This window comes from Cebus imitator, unplaced genomic scaffold (genome assembly GCF_001604975.1).
Source record: "Cebus imitator isolate Cc_AM_T3 unplaced genomic scaffold, Cebus_imitator-1.0 Scaffold120, whole genome shotgun sequence".
Classification (NCBI taxonomy): domain Eukaryota; kingdom Metazoa; phylum Chordata; class Mammalia; order Primates; family Cebidae; genus Cebus; species Cebus imitator.
Genome location: NW_016107435.1, coordinates 1,981,103 through 1,988,340, shown reverse-complemented (window position 1 = coordinate 1,988,340; position 7,238 = coordinate 1,981,103). Strand labels below are relative to the sequence as shown.

The following is a 7,238-nucleotide window of genomic DNA, read 5'->3' as shown; positions in this document are numbered from 1 at the left end:
ACCCACAACCAATTCAAGAAGAAAAATAAACTGAATGAAAAAAAAAAAAATGTTTTACAGGTATCTGGGGCTATAGATCATGTAAAATAAACTCAGTAATAAGCAGCTAAAAATAAAGTGATAATAGTTTTATGAAAAGAAAGATTTCATACCTTAGAATACTAATTAAGGACAGAAATGGAACTAATTAATGATGAACAGAATACATAATTAATGATCAACAGAAAAGAACTATATAGATATAACATCACATTGCTTATGTGGAAGAAAAGCTTGCTATTCATAGTAAAGGCTAATGAAATGATAAATCAATTAAGATAGAACCTAATAGAAAGCAGTCAAGGATAATCCAATGTAAAGACAATTGGTGCTTCTAAAGTGGAGAACTCAAAAAGTGCAATAGAAAAATGTGTGGCACTATTCACAATAGCAAAGACACAGAATCAACCTAAATGCCCATCAATGACAGATTGGATGAAGAAAATCGGGTACTTACATGCCAAGGAATACAATGCAGCCACTTAAAAGAACAAGAGCGTGTATTTCGTGAAAACATGGATGGAGCTGGAGGCTATTATCCTTAGCAAACTAACATAGGAACAGAAAATGAAATCCTGCATGTTCTCACTTGTAAGTGGGAGCTAAATGATGAGAATTAACAGAAAGAAGGAAACAACATACACTGGGCCCTTTCACAGGCTGGAGGGTGGGAGGAGGGAGAGGATCAGGAAAAATTACTAATGGGTACTAGGCTTAATACCTGAGGTGATACAACAAACCCCCATGACACAAGTTAACCTATATAACAAACCTATACATGTGCCCCTGAACTTAAAAGTTAACCAAAGGACAGGTGCAGTGGCTCACACCTGTAATCCCAGCACTTTGGGAGGTCAAGGCGGGCAGATCACAAGGTCAGAGGTTCAAGAACAGCCTGGTCAACATGGTGCAACCCTGTCTCTACTAAAAATACAAAACCTAGCTGGGTGTGGTGGCATATGCCTGTAATCCCAGCTACTTTGGAGGCTGAGGCAGGAGAATCACTTGAACTCAGGAGGAGGAGACTGTGGTGAGCCGAGGTTGCGCCACCACACTCCAGCCTGGCGACACAGTGAGATCCTGTCTCAAAAAAAAAAAAAAAAGAAAAAGAAAAATGTATTTAAAGATAAATATTTTCCTGAAATGATGAAAAAAACTGAAGCTGAAAAACAAAAGAAAATTCTGGGAGAGTTTGATATAACATGTTTGCCACTGGAATATATTTTTGTTAAATTATTAAAAGTCAAAATTTAAGACAACTACTCAAGCATCTTGCAGAGAAAGAAAATATTTCATAAAAGAAAAAATATCAGGCCAGCAAGAGAATGTTACGCAGAAATATCCTTCAGTGAAGTAAGAGAAGTATATCTTCAAAGTATTGAAGGAAAGTGTTAGCTCCAAATATTCTGGTTAGTATTTCACTTGATCATAAAGGCAACATGAATATCAAGGTAACATCAAATATAAAAGAGCTTAAGAAATGCAACAACTGAGCTATCCTGATAGTTTGTTTCATGGCCAGTGAACAAGTAGATGAATATGAAAACCAAGAAATGGCGAAGTCACACTAAAGGAGTGTTGGTGAATACTGACTCCTTTCAATACAGAACAAAGAGTAGAAAGGTGATAAGACTTAAGGATATTGAACGAGCCATTTTAGCTTATATGGAGATAGAAATACGAAGTTAAAAATTCAATCTGAAGATCCAGAAAGACCAGATTCTAGGAGACTCCAGTACTGTCAACACTGGAATTGTTAAAAGACAAATTTTTAGGCATAATAGTTGTTAAAGTTTATTAGAACAGCAGCAATTCATGAGTCAGTCAGCAGCAGACCACAGGTGGCTCAATGCTCTGCTGAGGAAAGGGGAGGGCAAGAGAGAAGCTTTTATAGAATGTTCACAGGAATGAGACAAAGAAAAGATACTGGGTTGGTTAGAATGAAATGTCCCTAGTTAGAGGTTAGTTGACGATTGATGAAGTCTCTAGTTTTCTACTGTTTACAGGTAAACAGTAAAATGAATGAAAATGAATGAAACCACAGGAGTCACTCAGTCTGATGGCCCCCCAATTAACAGATTTTTAACAGAACATATTCTGGTTAAATTATTGAAATGTAAAGGCAAAACATATCTAGCTATAATAAAATAAGGAGGGGTAGTGCTTGAAGGGAATTAGAGAGTACATTCCCTGTCTAAAGTAATCAAAAAACATTGAAATATATATATATATATATATATGGTGACTCAAATGAGACCCCTTAGACCTATTGGGTTTGGGCACGGCGGCTCATGCCTGTAATCCCAGCACTTTGAGAGGCTGTGGTAGGTGGATCGCTTGAGATCAGGAGTTCGAGACTAGCCTGGCCAACATGGTGAAACCCTGTCTCTAATACAAAATAAAAAAAAAAAAAAAAATAGCCATGCATGGTGGCACACGCCTGTAGTCCCAGCTACTAGGGAGGCTGAGGCAGGAAAATCTCTTGAACCCAGGAGGCAGAGGTTGCAGTGAGCCAAGATCATGCCACTGCACTCCAGCCTGAGCAGTAGAGTGAGACTCAAAACAAAAAACAAAACAAAACAAAACAAAAAAAGACCTATTGGTTTCCACCATAAGTACAGAAGGGTATAAAATAAAATAGGCCTACTCAGGGTACCTAAGAGGGAACATGGATCTGGCAAGGATTCAGGTCTGAAGTTATCATGGGAATGAAAATGAATGAATAACTTTCAATAACTTACATGGATCTCTTCAGATCTCTTTTACCATCTCACAGTGCCCCTGGCCTGCCTTCTGTGTTCTTCTATTTTAGGACCTGTATCTTGACTCTCTTTGGAGGACTCCTAAGGGCTCCTGAAGCTGCTTTGCCCTCCTTTGCAGGAGCTAGAAGTGCCAGGGATTTATGTCCTGCCAGGGTAATGCTGGATCGATGACTTAGTAGGAGGTCTGGAAAGCCTAGCGTCCTTGCCTTGAGTCTGGACACATTTTGGAGTTGTAATTCATATCCAGGCTACATCTGGGGTTTTCCTAGCACTTCCTTCAGTCACTTGCACATGGATTCTTGTCTTGGTATCTGGTTTGGGGAAACCTGACTTAGGCCACCTTGGTGGACATTTTGGAGAACTATGTAAAAGAAAGATAAGATACACAGAATGAGGCAACTTCTAGAGGGCCCTGAATGTTGGGCAAAATGCTTGTGTTTTTCTGCAGAGTTCATGAATGTTGTTTAGTTGAATGATCAATTTCAACAGTTGACCAACTATTGTGATTTATCCCTACTTGACATGGCACTTCAGTAATAGATCACATTCTTGGATGTTGTACACCTGGAGAGCAGGTTGAGAGGCAGAACTCACTGTTCAATTCCAGGTCTCTAGAATCTACATACGTTAAATATACAGCAGTGGTTTTCTTTTTCTTTTTGGCTAAAGAAATCTTATTCTTTCTCTAAAAGAAGTTATAAACAAGAGCCAAACATAAAAGAATTAAAAGCAGATCAGGCCGTGCGCAGTGGCTCACACCTGTAATCCCACACTTTGGGAGGCCAAGGCAGGCGGATCACCTGAGGTCGGGAGTTCAAGACCAGCCTGACCAACATGGGGAAACCCCATCCCTACTAAAAACACAAAATTAACTGGGCATGAGCACATGCCTGCAGTCCCAGCTACTCGGTAGGCTGAGGCAGGAGAATTGCTTGAACCCAGGAGGCAGAGGTTGTGGTAAGCCGAGATCGCACCATTGCACTCCAGCCTGGGCAACAAGAGCGAAACTCCATCTCTAAATAAATAAATAAACAAATAAAGCAGATTCACTCAGAGGTAGCCTGCCTGTGAGATAGGGCTGTTATGCCTTAAGGCTAAAATCAGCACAAGTACAATTGCAGACTGAGATAAAATCCTCTACACCTGCTGCATAGATTTCTGGTATTAATGATTAGAAGAATTATAAGGAGAGCTAATGAGTGGCTTCTCTCTCTCTCTCTCTCTCTCTCTCTCTCTCTTTCTCTCTCTCTCTGTGTGTGTGTGTGTGTGTGTGTGTGTTGTATGTTTTTCTTTTCCTATTCCTTCTGTTTTCTTTTGTCTCTACCACCATGAAGGAAGAGCATGGTACCCTACTAAATTGACGATACAACCTAGCACCTCCTAAGCCAACCCTTTGAGTCTCTGGATGAAAAGGAGTTGCTGGACTAGCCACACCCAAAGACCATCATTCAACAGTTGTTACTGTCCAGAAGGACTGCATCCCTCTCACTGGTCCCACTTAATGCCTACTGGGGCCAGGAAGGTGCTGGGGGTACTTGCAACAGGCCAGGAAAGCAAATCTAAAGAAAAACAGCTGCTACTATTGAAGACAGCAAAGGCCAGACAAAATAAGTCTCTGGGCAGCGTGCAGATAGAGAGTTGACAGTTTAAAAATTCCTTTTGAGGAGAAAGGTCGTGTCACCTGTTTTGTGTTTCAAGCATTCAAGAGCAAACAGTATGGCTGTCTTTTGTTTTTTAATCAGAAAAGAGCAGGTGTACGGTTGTTGTGGGCATCAGTCAGGGCATGGAGCAGCATCCCGGGTAGAAAGCCCATTGGGCCCCAAGCTCCTGGGGCTGTTTGCCCAGGCCAGTCTCCTCTCTTCTGTAGAATTCTGCAAGTCCATGTTCAGGGGGTGATGCTGTCAGTCTGACAGTGAAGGAGTTAATTTTTTTGTCATTCATTCTTCTTGGAGATCCTCTCCACTAAGCATACTTCCACCATGACAAAACTTCCTCCCAGGTGCGGGGACTCACACCTGTAATCCCAGCATTTTGGGAGGCCGAGGAAGCTGGATCACTTGAGCTCAGGAGTTTGAGACCAGCCTGGCCAGGACAGTGAAACCCCGTCTCTACTAAAAATACAAAAAAAATACAAAAATTAGCCAGGCACAGTGGCCAGTGCCTGTAATCCCAGCTACTCAGGAGACTGAGGCAGGAGAATCATTTGAACTCAGGAGGAGGAGGTTGCAGTGAGTTGAGATTGTACCACTGTACTCCAGCCTGGGGAACAGAACAAGGCTCTGTCTTAAGAAAAAAAAAGAAGAAGAAAAGAAAAAACTTGCCTCCAGCAATTCCCATAGACAATGCAAACAACAGAATCTAAACTTCCTGGACATCTGGGATCATTAGGGGCTTTTTATCAGCTAGTGCAACAGGAGCAGGAATTATTACGAGCTTGCTGCCTGTAGGACTAACTGGGTCCTTTAGGAAACACGCCATTGGGTCAGTATCACTGTTACAAGTAACCAAGAGGAGAATCCTGTTGAGAAAGTTGCCTTAAACATATTAGCTATCTTTTAATACATGTATTTAATCCTCACAACAACTCCTTTAAGTAAGCAGTATTCATAGCTCCATTTGACTGAAAAATAAACTGAGTTTTAGAAAAACTAAGTGACTAGTCCAAGTTCTCACAGCTATAAAGTGGCTGTGACTCTAAACGCAACAGTTTGAATCAAGCACCTGTAACTGTCACCACTACGCTGTGGAGTAGTGACAGCATTAGACTCCAAGTATGTGCCAATTAGACTTTCTGAACAAACTTATACTTGAAATGCAGGCATCATGTAGAATCAACTTTCCTGTACTCACACTTGAGATAGGATTAAACCTCAATTTCAAAGTATGCTGCAAGTCCCTTACAGAGAGTTCCACTTACCAGGTTTTTTCAGCCGGCAACCAGGAAGCAGACTGAATGAAATCCTCCCACATCCAAGGGCTATGAGGAAGTCCTCTCACTTCCACAGTGTGCAGGGGAAGTACTCTCATTGGCTGTCCAAGTGGCCTCACTCCCAGAGTCACCTTAGGATCACCCCAGGGAACTCTGGGAAATGTAGTTGCAGGGCCTCAGGTTGTTCCTGTGAACCCCTATTCAAATCTTTCCATTAAAAAAGTGTGAAGAGTTGTATTGTTCAGTGATCCCCATGCCACCAGCTGGGAGGACTGTGCCCTTGTATTTCAGCTGGTTCCTGCTCTCTGGGAGCCTGACACCAGATGTCCCATGTGTGATGTGGAACGTGAGAGCCTGGAACAGGTCCAGGAAAAGCAGAGCTGGTAACCTAGAGGAGGCAAAAGAGGAAGATGGAAGGATTTAATCACACTCCAAGTTTATGGCATACTTTCTTCATCAATTCCCATTAGGCCTCTTTTAAAAAATTTTCTTCCCTTCAGCCGTCATCCTCATTCCCACTGGCCTCTCTACCCAAAGGCACTGGGTAATGTGTCTGAAATAATTCCATGTATGAGAGTGACATATGTCATATGGCTTTGTCTATGCTGGTGTTTTTTATTTACATTAATGATACTGGTCTATAACTCCTGCTGTTATGCATTTTTCTCTACACAATATATTTTTTGTTTATTTATACATAATGTATATGTTTATGGGGTACAATGTGATGTTCTGATACATGTATACATTGTGTAATGATCAAATCATGGTAATTAGCACATCTATCACTTCAAACATTTATCATTTCTTTGTTTTGAGAATATTCAGAATCCTAGCTCTGAAATATATAATGCATTATTGTTAGCTGTAGTCACCCTACGGTGCAACAGAGTAGCTACATAACATTGTGCTTTTGATCAACCTCTCTCCATCTCCCCTTCCCCCCATTTTCCCAGTTTCTAGTAGTCACTATTCTACTCTTAACCTCTATGAGGTCCTTTTTTTTACTATTATTGCATGTGAGTGAGTTGTCCACAAGTGAGTGTTGCCTTGTGCTGTGCCTACGGCACCTACTGTTCTAGACCATGCGTCTGATGTCCTGCCATGTAAACTTGGGACTCTATGGAAAGCCTTTCTCTTGGCATGTCCTCTGGCAGGGTAGACATACTTGAAAACTAATTCCCTGGGACCACTACTCAGCCCAGGATGATGGGAGTTAGAGACTAAATATCTTTGCGCTCTACCTGGTCAGGTGGAATTATTTTTAGGCTTGTATAACACTGCCTCCTGGTGTTGTCCAGTGGAATTACGTTTTCTTTGTTCACAGGCAACTTGTCAATAACATACCCTTTATTGATTCTCAAACTGCCCTGGTCTCACTGTCCCACTCCTGCAGTGGTGCTTCCTTAAATCACCTCCCCAGTAATCTACCTGAGTGTGAATCCTCGTCTTAGAGTCTGGTTGAAGGCCACTTTAGTCAGCTGGTTGTGAAGTGGACTGGAACTTGG

General features: G+C 41.5%; 1 protein-coding gene across 3 annotated transcripts in view; it reads right to left on the bottom strand.

Annotated features, from left to right (window-relative positions):
• Window positions 1-5,824, bottom strand: part of NAT1 (N-acetyltransferase 1) — a 13,782-nt gene extending 7,958 nt beyond the window's left edge. For 2 of the 3 annotated variants that reach the window (XM_017539683.2, XM_017539681.2), the window contains exon 1: window positions 5,719-5,824. The gene's annotated coding sequence lies outside the window, so the exon portion shown is untranslated. Of the gene's footprint in view, window positions 1-4,482; window positions 4,874-5,718 lie in introns of those variants that run through there. The other variant, XM_017539682.2, reaches the window with a different exon arrangement.
• Window positions 5,825-7,238: the final 1,414 nt, after the last annotated feature.